The 17,178-nt window shown below is 42.5% G+C and overlaps 1 protein-coding gene and 1 pseudogene across 1 annotated transcript in view; one reads left to right on the top strand and one right to left on the bottom strand.

Annotated features, from left to right (window-relative positions):
* The window catches only part of LOC127651188 (polypeptide N-acetylgalactosaminyltransferase-like 6), a 388,215-nt gene that overhangs the window by 56,082 nt on the left and 314,955 nt on the right, over positions 1-17,178 (top strand). The gene's annotated exons all lie outside the window — the stretch shown is intronic.
* On the bottom strand, positions 7,995-8,129 carry LOC127652237 (uncharacterized; annotated as a pseudogene).

Raw genomic sequence — 17,178 nt, 5'->3', positions numbered from 1 at the left:
GGAGTTGCATAAGGCCCTTCAAGGCATGAATTCTGGGAAAGTGCCAGGAATTGACGGCCTTCCTGTTGATTTTTATAAATTCTTTTGGACAGAGGTAGGGTAGGAGCTTTTGTTGGTGCTTAATGATAGTTTGGGCTCAGGTAGGTTGCCTTTGAGTTGCCGTAGAGCGGTCATCACTCTCCATCCCAAAAAAGGCAATCTTTTAGAAATTAAGAACTGGCGTCCTGTTTCGCTCCTTTGCTCAGATTATAAAATACTCTCAAAGGCTTTAGCTATTAGGTTATCTAAAATTATAGATCAGGTGGTACATCCAGATCAGACCTATTGTGTCCCTGGTCGGTCAATTGTTGACAATATTTACCCTCATTAGGGATATTTTTGATGTCTCCAAGTTGCTCAACCTTAATATTGGACTTATTTCGTTAGATCAAGAAAAGGCTTTTGATAGGGTCGAACACCTTTATTTGTGGAGAACTTTAGAAGATTTTGGATTCTGTCAGGATTTTATTGACAAAGTTAAAGTGCTCTATGGTGACGTTGAGAGTGTTCTTAAGATAAACGGTGGCTTGTGCATGCCTTTCAAGTTCAATAGGGGTATTAGACAGGGCTGTTCATTGTCGGGGATGTTATATGCACTTGCTATAGAACCTTTGTTGCAACAATTAAGAGAACATATTTGTGGTTTGATTCCACCTATTTGTAAAAGCAGCATTTCTTTGTCTGCCTATGCGGATGATGTTGTAGTTTTAATCAACGGACAAAACGATGTGCAGGTTTTAATGAAAGTTTTAGAAGATTTCAGAGTTTTGTCATCAGCAAAAGTTAATTGGAACAAGAGTGAAGCACGTTTAATTGGAAATTGGTCAAAAGGGAGACCAAGTCTTCCTGATGGTTTAACCTGGGGAACGGGAGGGTTTAAGTATTTAGGAGTGTATTTGGGAGATGAAATGTCCGTTCAGAAAAATTGGGAAGGGGTTGATGATAAGGTGAAAGGCAGGCTTGACAAATGGAAATGGTTAATACCAAAGTTGTCATATAAAGGGAGGACTTTAATTGTGAATAATTTAGTAGCTTCCTGCCTTTGGCATAGGCTAGCATGTTTGGATCCTCCCACACTACTTCTAGCAAAAATTCAAGGGATTTTGGTGGATTTTTTTTGGGATAAATTACACTGGGTCCCTCAGAGTGTGTTGCATTTACCTAAAGAGGAGGGTGGTCATGGTCTGATACATTTGAAAAGCAGAATAGCAGCTTTTCGTTTGCAATTTTTACAACGTTTTCTGTATAAATCATCAGTGAATGGGTGGCGGGCTGTTGCATGCACCATTTTGCACAGAACTGAAGGACTGGGGTTGGACAAATCTATGTTTCTAATGGACCCTTTTAAAGTGAATGTGAATGGACTGCCAGTGTTTTATCAAAATCTTTTTAAGGTTTGGAGTCTCTTTGACTCACAGAGAGATGAGACAACACTTTCTGTTCATTGGCTTCTGGAGGAGCCGCTATTAAACGGAGCTCGATTCGATTTATCAAATGAGAGTTGCTCCTTTCATGGACTTAAAGTACTTTTGCAGGACTCACGGATCTTCACACTTGGACATTTGATTCATGTAGCTGGACTGGATTTTGAAAGAACAGAAGTAGCCTCTTGTCTAAAGGTCAGGTCTTTACGGACTGTTGAACAGGTGGTAAAGAACTGGAAATCTTTGGTCAGTAATGAAGAAAAACATTTACTGATGGACAGTCGTGGAGGAGTAAACACCTCCAGTACAGAAGACACTTTTCCTGGTTTTATCATGTTGCCTAAATCGGATGGATGCAGTTGACCTTTTTTAGATGCTGAAAGACCTTTGTGTTTAGAGACTTGTGTACAGCACCTGGCAAAGCTTTTTATCAAATATCTGTTAAAGTTTTTAATAAAAAGGTATTAAATGATAAAGTTGACACGCAGTGGCGCAGATTATTGGGTGTTGAAGAGAATGTAAAGCATGAGTGGAGGTCACTGTATAAGCCACCGTTATCTAAAAGGGCAGGGGATATACAGTGTAGGCTTCTTCACTGTGCCATTGCTGTTAATGCTTTTATTTCAGTTCTTAATCTTGAAGTTATTGCTGATTGTCCTTTCTGTTCAAAAAGAGAAACTATCTTTCATGCTTTTATGGAATGTGACAGACTGAAACCTTTATTTTCAATATTGGAAAATGTGTTTATTTCTTTTAGCAAATTGTTTTCCATGAGGATATTTATTTTTGGTTTTAAATATGTTCGAAGTAAAAGTTTTACTTCTCAGCTCTTGAATTTTGTTTTAGGGCAAGCAAAACTGGCCATTTACATGAGCAGGAAAAATATGGTGGATGGGGTGTCTGGTGAAGATGTAGTTATACTGTTTTCAAATCTAATCAGATCATGAGTATTGATAGATTTTTGTTTTTATAAATCTACAAAGGATCTATTAACATTTGAAATTAAGTGGTGTTGTAATGGAGCTCTGTGCTCTGTTGTTGAGGATGACTTATTTTTTTCTTTTTTGGTGTAATTTATTTTTATTTATATGTTTATTTTTATTTATATGTTTGTATTTCCTGTTGGTACTTATTAGTTATAAGGTAACTTTGTAATTTGTTTGGAACAAACGTTTAATTAAGAGTGATTTATAGGAATAAAAGGCATTTTAAAATTAAATTAAAATTCTCTCTCTCTCTCTCTCTCTCTCTCTCTCTCTCTCTCTCTCTCTCTCTCTATACATTTCTCCCTTTAATTTATTGCACATGGACTTTTAAAAAAGACTGAATGAAGTCAGCTGAGTCCACTAACAAGAAAGTCCTTGATGCTTATTAGGATATTTTTAAGTCATTTTTAAACATTATCCCATTTAATTAATGCCCCACAGAACATCTTTGATCTCTTAATGGGAAAATAGGTACTGACTGTGATGAATGTTTGCTAGGTGTTGTCAATTAATTTTTATTAGGGGCTGCATGTTTTCCTGTTTTCTATAGCCTGAAAGAAATGTCCAGATTTAGCTGGATTTATCAGACGGGTAAGTGTAGGTTCAGCATCCATACTGCTCAGCCAGAAAGATGATAGGACTGGGGGAACAGCTTGAGACCAATCACCCCACTGTAGGGGAAACTGAGACAGATATTAGTCGGTAAAGTTGGGATGCAAATGGCTGCTCAGAGCAACAATTTATCATAAATTTAAGCCAATGTATGTGCCATAGAGAAATGCATGGGGGAGAGGTATACAGCATGATATGTGATAACAGGGGAAAAGAGCAAACTGCCATTAGTGGCTTCACCAACCTCAGAGTGATGAGTTGCATTGACCTGAAGTTAGAGCTAAAATGATTCGTTGACGTTATTGACAATATTGTTGACAAACATTTTTGTTGTTGAATATTCATTTGATGTAATTTTACGTAACATGAGATCATACAAAACTCTAATGATCAGCACTGCTGCTCGCGCCTGACCGAGAGGAAGAAAACACAGCTCACAGTCCAGATACACTTTAAACTTTCACAGCTTCAGGTGATGTAGATCGCAATGTATTATTGATTTATACAAAAATACCAAATAAGTAATTACAGAAACTCTCGTTGTAGAATAGGTGGAGCTGGAGCTGCCGCTCCACTGAAGCATAACTTGTGTGTCAAGTGTCTTTAAAGGAAACACCCCAGAGTTACATCTTTAATGTAGTTATATTTAATGCATTATAGCTTTATTAAAGTTGAAATAATAAGGAAGCAGGTCATGTAAATAACTACAAACTGGCATTTCTCTGTGCAGTCAGCGCCTCTTCTATGATTTTCTTGAAGTGTCCAGATCCAAGGGGGAGAGAGCACACTCTGGCGTGGGGATGCTTGTCCCTCGAGTTCACGCGCTTTCAGCAGCTTGATTATAACGTGATGGCTTGCAAATAATTTTATCATAATACAGGATGTTTTTATGAGTTGAAGATGGATTGAAGTGAACAAAAAGGCAAGAGAGGGTAGTCATCGCCCCATTATACACTGCAACAAAATAAGTTTTAGATTTAATTTTTTTTTGTCTTGTTTTCCAATATAAATATCTAAAACTCATTTAAAACAATGTACATTTAATTTAGCAGCCTTACTGCAGAAGAATTTTTTTTTATTTGAGAATGTTGAGTATAATAAGAATAAGTCCTGAGAAGCACAAGATATTTAGACTTGCTTTTAGAGAATAGATCTTGAACATAAGTATATTTGTCTTTACTGCACTTACAGAAGTGTAAGTGAAAAAATACACATATAATAAAACACTTATATTTGTCTCTTAAGCAAGTCTAAATATTTTATATGTTGCTTCTCAAGTAAATGTAAGCGCAGCGTAGTTCTCGCGGGAAGACTAGCAGCTGTACATCATCGCACCATTAGCTGGGTATTTACCAGCCAATCACATGTAAGCCATTGCTTTATAAGTCTGCTCACAATCTATCACATTGCTGTTTCAGTGTGATAACACGGCAACCTCCACCACACCACCAACACCACCTTCACGTGGGTAGGCTCCTCGCCCCTGCCGCCTATCTCCAGCAGGATATGACTATATGAAGCAGTCCGACCTTGGCTCTGTCTGTCCCGTTCCCTGTACTTGGCATGATGTTCTCCCATTGAATTCGCACATGGGCATTTGTGTTATTGTCCTCATCCAATCCGACGAAAGGATGTGGTGGCTTACATTAACTGTCAGGGAGAGGTGGGCTGTCTCTATGAGCAGTACATGTTCCAGGCCGGTTGAATTTGGGAGTGGATCTCTTGTCCAGACAGGTTCTGATGCCTGGAGAATGGACATTACAGCGGAAGTGGACCTGTTTGCGCCAAGTGAGATGTCACACTGTACCCTCTGGTTTTCTCTCTCCCCCTGACATGGCTGGGCATCGATGGCATCGATGCACATCAGTGGCCGATTGCGTGTCTTTACACATTGACACCGATCAACCTGCTCCCATAGGTTCTGCAGAGGGTTCAGGAGGATCATGTTCAGCTTCTGACACATATGTGATCCTAAGACCGCGACCGGGCTACGTGCCCAAGATTCATACCACACCCTTTAGAGACCAGGTAGTGAACCTGCCCCTTCGTTGCTGTGTCCGTACGTGCTTTGCGTATCTACTTGGACCGCATTTAGAGCTTTAGACGTTCTGAACAGCTCTTTGTCTGCTTTGGTGGACAGCGGAAAGAGAATGCTGTCTCCAAACAGAGGCTTTCCCACTGGGTCGTGGACCCCACTTCATTGGCCTATCACACCCAGGCCGTGCCCCGCTTGCGGGTCCGAGCACACTCAACAAGAAGTGTTGTGTCCTCTTGGGCACTGGCCAGGGGTACCTCCCTGGTGGACATATTCAGAGCTGTGGGTTGGGCAACACCTAATATCTTTGAGAGATTTTACAATCTCCTGGTTGAGTCAGTGTCGTCCCGTGTCTTCTCAGGTCCAAGCCGGTAGAACTCGGTGGCACGCTGACGAACTGGCCGGGTGGATCGCTTGCTCCCAGCGCCCTTTCCCTTGGCAGAGGTAAAACTGTGCGCATTCTCTCCCAAGAGATCCCATTCATTAGGATCCCTGGATGATTCCTCCCTAGCCCTTTTGGGTCTGCAGTTCAGCGGAAGAACTCGCCGACCCAGTCCACTACGGGTACTTAATCTACCCTGTACTGGAATAGGTGCTCCACAGGTCAAGGACTCCTACGCAGACTCCCCCTCTTACAAAAGTGGACCCGCGTCTCCCTTAGGCAGTCCCAGCTGCCCTCCTGTCGCAACTCCCCCCTCCTTGAGGCAGGATCTAGCACTGCGCCACTTTCCACATGTCACCTAAAAACCCATGTGATGTATTCACCACTCTTACCTCCCCTTCCAGGCAGGTGTGGTCTCCGCAGGGTCTTCTCCCCCTGAAAGAATAGGAAACTGGGTAAGACCCCCTTCCCTCGATACATGTAAGGGCCCCGGCCGTTTATTGCTCAATGTGGAGAAACATAGAGAGAAAAGAGGCCCAGTCAGGCTCAGCCCATTCCCAGGTTGGCAAGCGTCGCCTTGTTTCCGACAACTTTTTTGGGGCATTGGGGAAGGGTACGTGCAGTCTGACACAGCTGGTCGCCTGTGCACCTGCCCGCTCCTGTATCAGCAGAACATGTACACGGCTCAGCGTATGGCGTGATTTAAATTGGACCCCTAGTGTCTCTTCTCCGACTCAACGTCAAGAGAGCGACAGACGGGGAACGTCTAGGTCTAGAATGAGACGTTGTGTCCTCCCGGCCACGTCGCTGGGCCGGACCATTTCTGGCTCCTCAGAAAAATCCTGAATGAACTCGCCTTTATACCCATATGTCCGGGGGCGGGGTATGCAAATACTGTCTGTCAACTTCTCATTGGCATTTTTTCATAGATCAGAGGCATATTCGGCTCTCGAGAGACACCAATGTAGCTTCTCCGACACAACATCTTGTTCCCTCCATCAGGGAATGGAGGTTACATACATTTGATATAAGCCAAGGATGAGTTTGAAAAAGTATGTTTTTCAAAAAAATCTAAATGGTACAAATGTTTTTTTGCAGAAATGGAAATTCATGCTACCGTATGATTTGGAGGCACTGATGGATTCAGAGAAACAAAATAAAATTATTTTAGCTTATACGGTTCTGGAGTTATTAGCAAAAAATAAAATATTATTTAATTATTGCTCCACAATGTGGCCAATTGTCTCAAAATTTGATATGCAGCTTCATATAGATATCCTGCTTGGGTATAGTAATTTACATAACACTTTGCCATTCCCAATACGATTTATAAGGTGCTGAAATTTGATTGGCCATTGGCAGCCATTTTTGTTAATTTGTCAAATAAAATTTTTAAGAATATGTTAGCATTTGAACCAAAGAAGATACATATTTAATTTGAACTTTGTCAATCAAATGGCAATAGATTTATCACAGTATTTTAGTTGTAGCGGCCCCTAGAGGTGGAATTGTTCAAAATGTTTTAGACATCTTCTTAACATCCTGCTAACTATGTGTACTGAGTTTGGTTACGTTTGGAGTTTGCTTTGAGTAAATATTGGTCAATTACTCAAATCATGTTAAACTGAAGGAATTGTATCATTCATATCTTTGGAACGTTTTGACGTATCGAAATTAATTTGCTAAATTTTTTCAGGGGGGGTCTGTAAATGATGTATACCAAATTTCATATCGAATGGGCTAATGGTCTAGGAGTTAGAAAAAATAGACTGAAATGAAATCGGAGATATGTGATTTGTAGGGCTTGACTCAAGGAATCAGAGGAAAAAATTATTTTGATGCCTTTGGTGCTTGGCCCCCTAATAATAAGAAAATCCTAACAGATACAATAGGGTTCCAGCACTTTCGGTGTAATGTATCTGGCAGGCAATGAAACCGGAGCAGACGATGATGTGATGACGAAGCCAAGAGCAGTTTATTTACATAAGTGTACTCTAAAAACCCTAACTAAAAACATGAACTAGACATGACATAACATGACTTGACAATACCGTGACTTGACCTTGACTTGACCTTGACTTGACCTTGACTGAACCATGACACAACATTACATCAACAATACTCTGCAATGGACATTGGCAAACATGAGGGCTTAAATACATGACATGGGGGAACATAAATTAGAATTGACTTGATACTGAATTACTGGTACATTAGAAAAATTGCGTGATTATTTTCTTCAAAACATTTCACACTGATTATAGTGTGAAAGTCTAGGAACAACTATATGCAAATGTCACAAAATGGGGCCTCATTTTTTGTTTGATTTAGATTTGATATAATGCTATACTGAGCAGTACCTTGTGTTTCGATCGGATAGTTTGGAAAGACCATTTGCATCCATCTGCGTTTAGGAGGACGATGAAGCACCAGTGGCTGCCTGTGAGCCTCCAGCCACTGTCACCCCCCACATTCGCCCTGTGGGGATGAGGCGAGGGGTCCGATCGATGGGAAAGTGACCCTCAGACATGCGTGTGCGCAATGTGCATTCAAAGTATCGATGATCAATGTGTGCTGCAATTCACATTAGTTCTCGCAGCTAGCTGTGTTCTTCGTCAATGCACGAGCCGAGTTATCCACTGCTAAGAGTTGTACTCTTTACTGTACACGTTAACATTGAATCAGGTGCAGAAACAGCGCTCAACACTGTATGGAAAGGATTTGACAGTGTAAATGTAGGACGCATTCTTGCAAAATAAGCATCCCTAGTCATATCATTACTTTTCATAATCCAATCAAATATTCATCGATAAAAAAATCCATCCCAACATTATTTCCCACTTAATATTGTGTTTCACTGTGAAATGCATCACATTTTGTTTGTTAAATGCATTGCTATTGCAATTTTATGTTGTCTTTAATCAGTCTTACACTTGATGTTTTTTCAGTATCACTTGCTGGTCTGTTGGTGCAGCGGTTCTCCGCCTGCATACTGTAACTACCTTGAAGCTTCATGCAGCACCAGTAATTGATCCTTTTGAAAACATGGCTTTGTGTTACTCAAATTACACTTCAGCTCTCTATTGATCGGAATGTTGGCTGCAGCCTTGTGTGTAGTGTAGTGTTGTTATTTAGCTAATTTATCCTCAGAATCGCTGAGAAGAAAGTTGAATTAAGTGAGCCGAACACTTAAATGACCTTTCCTTTATTCAGTAGCTTATGCATGAATATTTAGTCACAGAAGCCCTCTGCAGGTCTACATATGCCATGTTGTCAACTGTTCATTATGTAGACATAAAATACAGCAGACACATACATCTAAGTCCTTGTTGACACCTGGCTGTTCTCACAACATCCGAGGGTCATTAGAAGACACACTCTTCTTTCTTCAGGCTGCTGCCCCTCTTCTTTCATGTAACTTATGGTATAATGTGAACTTATACAGCTCATCCTTATTAGAATTCACTCTTAAAATTAATGGGGGCATTCTGCCAGGTGCATCTGCCAAGTTAACATTTCCCACCCGATTGAGGAATGTTTCTGTGGCTTCTCAAGATTCCTTGTTACTGAATGGAAGATTATTAGCCAAAGAATTGGAACTGGTGCCTCACTCAGCCTGCACAACATGAACAGACCTACTTGAAAACAATTTCTTGCCTTAAGTCAGAATGATTTGTCTCACCTTTTTGTCCAGAATTAATTTCATTTCTATATGTTCTCCCATGATGAGCATTGTCTGTTCCATTGCCTTTTCAAAGAAATAGTAGTTGCCTCCTTTTAACTCTGCATTTAGAGGATATTTCTCATGCCTTTCAAGCCATTGCTAATGCAGGATAATTACCTTAAAGAGAGATTTGAATGGACCTCGCCTTAAAGGTTATGTCTAAAGGGGGTTGTTAAACTGTGCCTGGGTGAAGAACTTGATGCTTTGAGTGAGCATCATCTCTTAAACTTACAGGCCTCTTTCAGTGCTAATAGTTACAAGAGCTGATAATTGCTTGATGAAAGTCTTTAATGTTCTCTTGAAGTAGCCTTTCGGCCCATTTATTGCTACGATTATGATTAGCATACCCCCGTTTCTTTCTATCCTTGTCTGTTTTGGTTGTATAGCTTTGATGTTGCAGATTTATTTATATAATTCTTTGTTGTTGCCCAAAGTCCAGCTCTCATAAAATACCCAAATAACTTATTTTCCCTCATATTTTATGCTTGTCCAGGAAATCATTGAATTGTGTATGACCTAAGAAATGGAGACCATAAATAATAAATAAAAACTTTTTAATAACTCGGTTGCAAGGCTGCACCTCAATCTGCCTTTCCATAAATGGCTGTAACAATACACTTAAGAGAGGAGGAATGATGTTAGATGTTTCTATCAGTTTAGTTTTTTTTTTTTTGTAGATGGATCCTCTTTGCAATGACTGTCTGTGTGTTTTTCTTACCATCTACCCCCACACATCCTTAAAAGACTGCCGTTTGATCTTCAAGTCATATTTATTTTCCCCCCTCACAGGTAACATCCAACCTGCTCCACAGAAATGGAAGCCTAAGCAATAATTCTCACAGAGGACTCGTAGTAGCATTACGTCATTCATTCATTCAATTCCGGAATCTCATCCAATCTTTATCTAGTCTATGCCTTATAAGGTCCCACAGCTGTGTCTCATTGCTCGCATGCCGCGTTGCTTCACCCACCACCACCAGTTTAGGTCCTGTCCTGTTGTGGGGAGTTGCTCCTCTACCCTGCCGCCATTGCCTACCAGCAGATTCTGATGGTTCAAGCGAAAATCCTGACGCTGAACCGTAGGACAGTGCTTATGCCAAATTAAACTAATCTATAACTAACTCATGTTATTCATAGTATCGAGTTATCTAAGAGAAATAATCATCCAGTTATGCACATTTTGCTCAATCATTGCTCTCAGCTCTGCTGTGCATAGTGGCACTGAGTGCAGTTATCTGAACATAGACATTAACGCAGGTGGACAGTGTCCTCTAAGCAGTTGTCTTGACAGATCTATTGATATTATACAAAGTTGTTTTTATTCAACAATTACCCATTCATGTCATCTCTGTAAAGCTTTTGATACCTGATGGTTCCTCTTTTAATCTCACGAAACACTCGTGTCCATGAGATCTTGAATCTAAAACCATAATAAAGACTAGGTTACTGAATGTAACCTCCGTTCCCTGATGGAGGGAGCGAGACGTGGTTTCGAATGAAGTGACACTAGGGGACTTTCTTGAAGGCCTCTGTTACCTCTGAACTTGAGAAAAGGCCAATGAGAATTTGTCAGACAGAATTTGCATGTCCCTCCCCCGGACATATTGGTACAAAGGGAGGGAATCATGCATCTGTTCATTCAGGTTTTGCACTGAGGAGCTGAGAATAATGTTTGGCCATTGGGGGGGACACGATATCTCGTTCCCTCCATCAGGGAATGGAGGTTACAACAGTAACCTAGACGTTCCCTGTCTGTCGTTCACTTCGACATTGTGTCGAATGAAGCGACACTAGGGGTCCCTATTCAATCACTCCATGTGCTGAACCGTGTACATGAGCTGCTGACGCAGGTGTGGGCAGACAGGTGCGTGCCAAAGCAACAGACTGCACGTACCCTTCCCCAATGCCCCATAAATCTCATAAACTTTTTAGGTTCCCGGCATCAGCATCGGCATTGGGGGAACAAAGCGACGTGCCAATCATGGGAACAGTCCACGCCAGCCGTGCCTTTTCTCTCTCTCTGATCCTCGCATAGAGTTAAAGTGGCTGGGGCCATATTAATGCTATCACACGCATCGGGGAAGACGTTCTTATCCAACTCCTATTTTTTCAGGGACCCCACAGAGACCACCACCTGCCCAGGATGGTGGGAGGTAAAGTTTGAAGAAATAAGTCACATGGGTTTTCAGGCCACATGTGGAAATGGTGCGGGGGGTAGATCCTACCTGCTGTGAGGGAGGAGTTGCTACAAACACAGCGACCAGGGGACAGCAGAGATTGCACAAGGGAGACGCGGGCCCGCCAGTAGGGGGACCGTGCCATGGAAATTACACACATGGGGATTAGTCCACAAAGACCCATCCCGTGGAGCACCTATTCCAGTACAGAGTAATTTGAGTACACATAGCATCATAGGCCAAAACGATGGCGTCAACGACCCAGTGGGAAAGCCTCTGTTTGGAGACAGTGTTCCCTTTCCGCTGTCCGCCAAAGCAGACAAAGAGCTGCTCAGAACATTTAAAGCTATGTGTACAGTCCACATAGGTATGCAAAGCACACACTGAACAAAGCAATGAAAAGGCTGGGTCAGCCTCCTCCAGGGGCAGCATCGCTTGCAGGTTCACTACTTGGTCCCTGAAGGGGGGTCGTAGGAACCTTGGGCACACAGCCGGTCGTGTTCTCAGGATAACATGATAATGTACCGGACCGAACTCCAGGGAAGTGTTGCTGACAGAGAACATTTGCAGGTCCCCAACCCTCTTGATGGAAGCTAGCACAATCTGGAGGGCCATCTTCATGGAGAGGGTCTTGAGCTCAACTGAGTCAAGCGGCTCAAAGGGTGGTCTCTGAAAGCCCGAGAGGACCACTGAGAGATCCCAGGAGGGGAACAGGCTTGGCCGGCGAGGATTCAGCCTCCGGGCACCTCTAAGAAACCTGATAATCAAGTCGTGATTACCCAAGGACTTGCCATCCATTGTTTTACATGGGCTGTGATAGTGGCTACATACACCTCCAAGTTGGAGGGGGACATCCTCCCCTCCAGCCCCTCTTGCAGAAACAGAGAAAGAAGGTCCTTCTTCAGGGGAATTCGCCAGGGAGGGGCTGTGACAAGGAGCGTGAGATCCGAGAACCAAGACCGTGTGGGCCAATAGGGGGCCACCAGATTGACTTGTTCCTCATCCTCCCTGACCTTGCACAGCACCAGTGTAACAAGTAGGCTCACTGGGGGAAATGCGTACTTGCGCAGCCCCCAGGGCCAGCTGTGTGCAAGCACATCTATCCCAAGGGGAGCCTCTGCTAGGGAGGACCAGAGCGGGCAGTGGGAGGTCTCTTGCAGGTTTCGGCCAGTAAAAGGTGCCCTCTACGGCTTCATCAACTCATCATGCACCTCCGTGAAGAAAGGAACCGGGGAGGGGGGGGGGGGGGGCATGGCCGTGAGCGGCGCCCTGACCTGAGGAACCAATTGTCTAGCCGTGAGGGAGGGATGGAGGGTTGTAGTCCAGCCGTGCGCTCACGGTGACCCGGGCAAGCATAGCGGATATCTGCACGTCAGGCTCAGACTGGACGAGCAGACCTGAAGATAGCAGCCCAGTCAAGTCATCAGCATCAGATGCCGCTGTGACACTCTCCGATGCAAAAGTGAAATCATCATCGAGCTCGCGGGTTCAGAGGGAGTAAATAGACTGGCCGTGAAGCAAAGTTCTCTCACCTCGAGCCCGAACGGATCCTGTCATCCTTTCCTCAAATCAGCATGACACCAGCTCTTGATGCAACCAGTGACAGCCACTTTTCAACTGATTTGTGTACATGGTTTATTGTTTCTCTTCTTGTCTGTGATGTTATTTGTGTTGTGTTCTGCAAATTTCCAGGCATACTCTGTAAGTGACACAAATGCAAACACACCTAAGTATCCAGTACATTGAGTGCCTCTTTCAAGACCGCTGCCATATCCCTGATGTCTCATGTCAGATCACAAAATTATGAGTGACACATTTCAGAGCTAACATATAATGTGAGCACTCATGTGGGCTGAAACACAGTAACTTTTGTGGTTTGTTAAGAGGCAATGGACCTCTGAGTACCACTGCTGTGTGTACTTATGTTTCACTTCACTAACTGGTGCAACACATCTCAAGCATACAGTCGGCTTGATGTTCCACCAAGCATGAACGCCTTTATTCAATCTAGAGAATCCTCTCCTGAATAAGATGCTTTAGATAAGATACTTTTCTTAGTTTCTCTTTGGTAAGTTTTTTGCCCCAAATATGGTGTTTATAGGAGAAATTCTGCCACCTACCCTTTTGCTCAGACTCACAAAGTAAGAAACAGAAATTGTGATGCACGTGGCTGACAATCAGAGACCCAGAGCAGCGCACCTCCTTAGAACCGCATATCACTGGGAATGACAATGGAGGTAGATTTTGCAGAGAAGCCTCATTTGGTTGCTTTTTTGTGAGCCTTGAGATTCCAATCACTGACATTCAAAGATGAGACTGGCACAGCTGTCTCTTTGTAGTGACATGTCCCTCTGTGTTTCGCAGTTTGATAGATAGCTCCCTTGCTCAGTTGTTTCCAGGTCTGCAGAGAATTGCCCAGCACCATAAGTCAAACTAGGAAACTTTACCTACTTTTTAGAGTGTTGAATTATACAACAAGCCCATGCTGAACATCAAGGCAATGTTGTGTTTTTAATATATATATATTTTTTTCTCAAAATAAAACTAAACAAAATGCACTCCCTCTTTTATCAGGTCTACCAGCTCTCACTGGTAGACATTTCAAAGCAGCAGGACTGCATTCACAGTATATCGCAGATCTACTCCGTAAGAGGGAGCCTATTGCCAGAGGAGTTGTAATGCACAGAAGATTCAAATGATCTCAAATCATCAAAAGTCACAAATTACCTCAGATTTGCACGTTTGTGATGTTCTAGGCACCCATACAAACAAGTGGTTGCCCTGAAGTCCAAAAGCCATCTCATCTCCAACTTTTGTTGGTGGGGGGTTGCACAGGGCACCATACAAGCTAGAACCGCTACAGAGCTCTCTTATGGATGACTCCCCCAGTAGCTATATTAATACAGATGCAGAACATTTCTTGCACAGGGTTTAGAAATGTAATTATGGCTAAGGCTGTTACATATTTGTAATTTTTAGTTGCTGATAGCATAATGAACAAGCTAAGATTATCTTCAGGCTTTTCACCAAATATGTAAGCCCAGTGTAAACAGTGTACATTTATCATATTATAGAAACTTGAATATGTTGGAAAATGTTGAGCAGCATCTGCTCTGTAGTTTGAGTTATATTGTTTATAATTTAATAACAGTAATACAGATTTCTTGATTGGACTGCATATGATGGGAGTGTTGGCAGGTATGGTGAGCACCCTACTATAGAAGAGGGTATTCTATTAAGCCCATGTACCATAATCTCACTTACTGTTTATAAGGAAGTTCTTGGAAAAGGAGGCTGCTGGAGCCAGCTTGACAAACATGTAGACATTTATTGTTGTACTTTTCAGTCACACACAATAAGGCCACTTTTCAGTAGTACACAAAAGGTTTGCTTTTCCGCTTCACTACAAATAAACTTTGTTGGCTTTTCAGATCAACACTACACATAAACTCTATTGGTTTTTCAGCTCAACCCTACATATAAACAGCTTTTTTTGAGTCTCTCTCCCTGTGTCTCTCCCCGACTGCAGCTCTCACCGCAGCTTTATCTCTCACCCGTTAATGCTGTAATCAGCCACAACTGGGCGAGATAATCCACTGCAGGTGTCCAATCTGGCCTCGCTCCGTGCTGTCGCCACTCGGCCTGCCCCGCTCTCCACATACCCCCAACGCCCAACTCAGGCCTGAGCCTTACTCCCCCCCATTTCTTGAGGAGCCGCTGCCCTTTCGGCCGACCCAGCACTAGATGGTTTTCCCCGCCTCTTTTAATCTGGAACAGCTCTTGGGAAAGTACAGGGGGAGGGAGGAGTGAGAGAGAAAGAGAGTGAGAAAAAGCGAGAGAGAGAGAGAGAGAGAGAGAGAGAGAGAGAGAAAGAAAAAAAAATGTCTGCTCCCAGACACGCCACCCACTCGGTCCTCAGCAAGCTGGTCCACCTCTGTCTGCTATGCCCAGTGAAGGCAGTGGTCTTGCTCAGCCGTCCCTTTCAGTAGCCTACTGAAGAACACGTTGCATCTCACCAGATCGTGTATCCATGGCTCCGCATTCTTGAGCCAGCTGCGAGGACTCCAGGACAGCATGATCTTCGTCCAATTTTCCCGGGTTTCAGCACCAGTGTAAGGAAGTTCTTGGAAAAGGAGGATGGTGGAGCCAGCTTGAGAAACACCTAGACATTTATTGTTGCACTTTTCAGTTGCACACAATAAGGCCAGTTTTCAGCATTATACAAAAAAAAACTCTAATAGCTTTTCAGCTCAACACTACACATAAACAGCTTTGTTGTGTCTCTCTCTCTCTCCCCGTGTCTCTCCCCAACTTCAGCTCTCGCCGCAGCTTTATCTCTTGCCCGTTAATGCTGTAATCAGCCACAGCTGGGCGAGATAATCTGCTGCAGGTGTCCAACCTGGCCTCGCTCTGTGCAGTCGCCGCTCGGCCCGCTTCTCTCTCCACACGTTTTTATGTTGAACAATATAAAGACAGAAAACAAGAGAAAAAAAAATGAAGAATTTAATTAAATCCTTGTGGAAAAAAATACTGACATTTCTTGTTTTTTAATAAAATAAAAATACTTCTAGAACCAAGACAGCTGATAAAGTGGGTAGGCACTGTTGTGCTACATTCAGAGATTTCCTTGTGGTTTGTATCATGTAAAGGGGATATCCACAGTCAGAGTTGTGTATTCTGCCTTTAAATTATCTGTACTTATTACTTATGGATAGACAGATATTTTGTCTCCACACGTTTACATTTCTATTTCTTCAGTGTTTTCTCTACAGCCTCTGATACTGTCCATCAGCTAATTTATTATTGTATTTTTTAATATATTTTCGATAAATAAATAAAAAAACACCCCTTAACAGCACGTAAAAAGAGAACAAACTGTGATTCGTCACTTTTAACTTTTGCCAGACCAAACTTTCCTGTTCGCTTCTTTGCCAAAAAATAAATAAAAAATAATAATAATAATTTGAAATGTCTGGCTTTGTGAGACCACTCGTGATATTAATTGGGAACAAAACATCTGAAACGCTTGAATCACTTCGTAATTATCACCCTCAATCTGTTACAGGTTTTGCAGCAGAATTCCTTGTTCACTTTGAAAGTTATATTTAGGTTACGATGAAAACATTACCCAAGCTGCCCTAGGAATCCACTCATCTGCTTCAACTACCACTAATTCTTTCCCCGTATGATTCAGTACAACTTTCTTCTGTGCACTTTATGATCCATTGTCATTTGAAGAAACATCTAGCCACCCCCCTCCATTCCCCTCTTTGAACAAGAGCCCTGTTTCCTAAAAGTGTATGACCCAGATTCATCTTTCTCATTTCCATTTCTCTGTTTTTGTAGCATGCAGAGCCCATGTACTTGTATAAAGGCAGTTGTTGGTTCTAATGTTTCAAGGCAACAGAGAAGTCCCTTGAGCATAGAGTAATTTACTTTAAAAATGTATCCTCTAAACAGAGGGACTCAAAGGCTGGGTAATAAATGTGGCGTTCCTTCCTCGCCATGCGCAGATATTTAATCAGCATCAACAGGCTGCTGAGAGCACTCTACCAAAGTAAGTGCCCTCGGAATGTATTTGTTTCTTAAATTGGATGAGTCCTAAGTGTCTGTGGTTTAACATCATAACTAATTGGCCCCGGTGGTTTATCGTGTGTGTGTCTCTGATTTAAACAGAGAGCCAGATAAGTGACTCTTACAGAGTGACTGCAGCCCCATTAGAAAACATTGCTATCCATGATTAGGGTGAAAAATTATATGGATGTTGGTTCACGTTTGCCTAGTGGAATGTACTGTATA

Source organism: Xyrauchen texanus, chromosome 11 (genome assembly GCF_025860055.1).
Source record: "Xyrauchen texanus isolate HMW12.3.18 chromosome 11, RBS_HiC_50CHRs, whole genome shotgun sequence".
In the NCBI taxonomy this organism is placed as follows: Eukaryota; Metazoa; Chordata; class Actinopteri; order Cypriniformes; family Catostomidae; genus Xyrauchen; species Xyrauchen texanus.
Note: the sequence above shows the minus strand (reverse complement) of the source record. Positions and strands in the feature narration are given on the sequence as shown.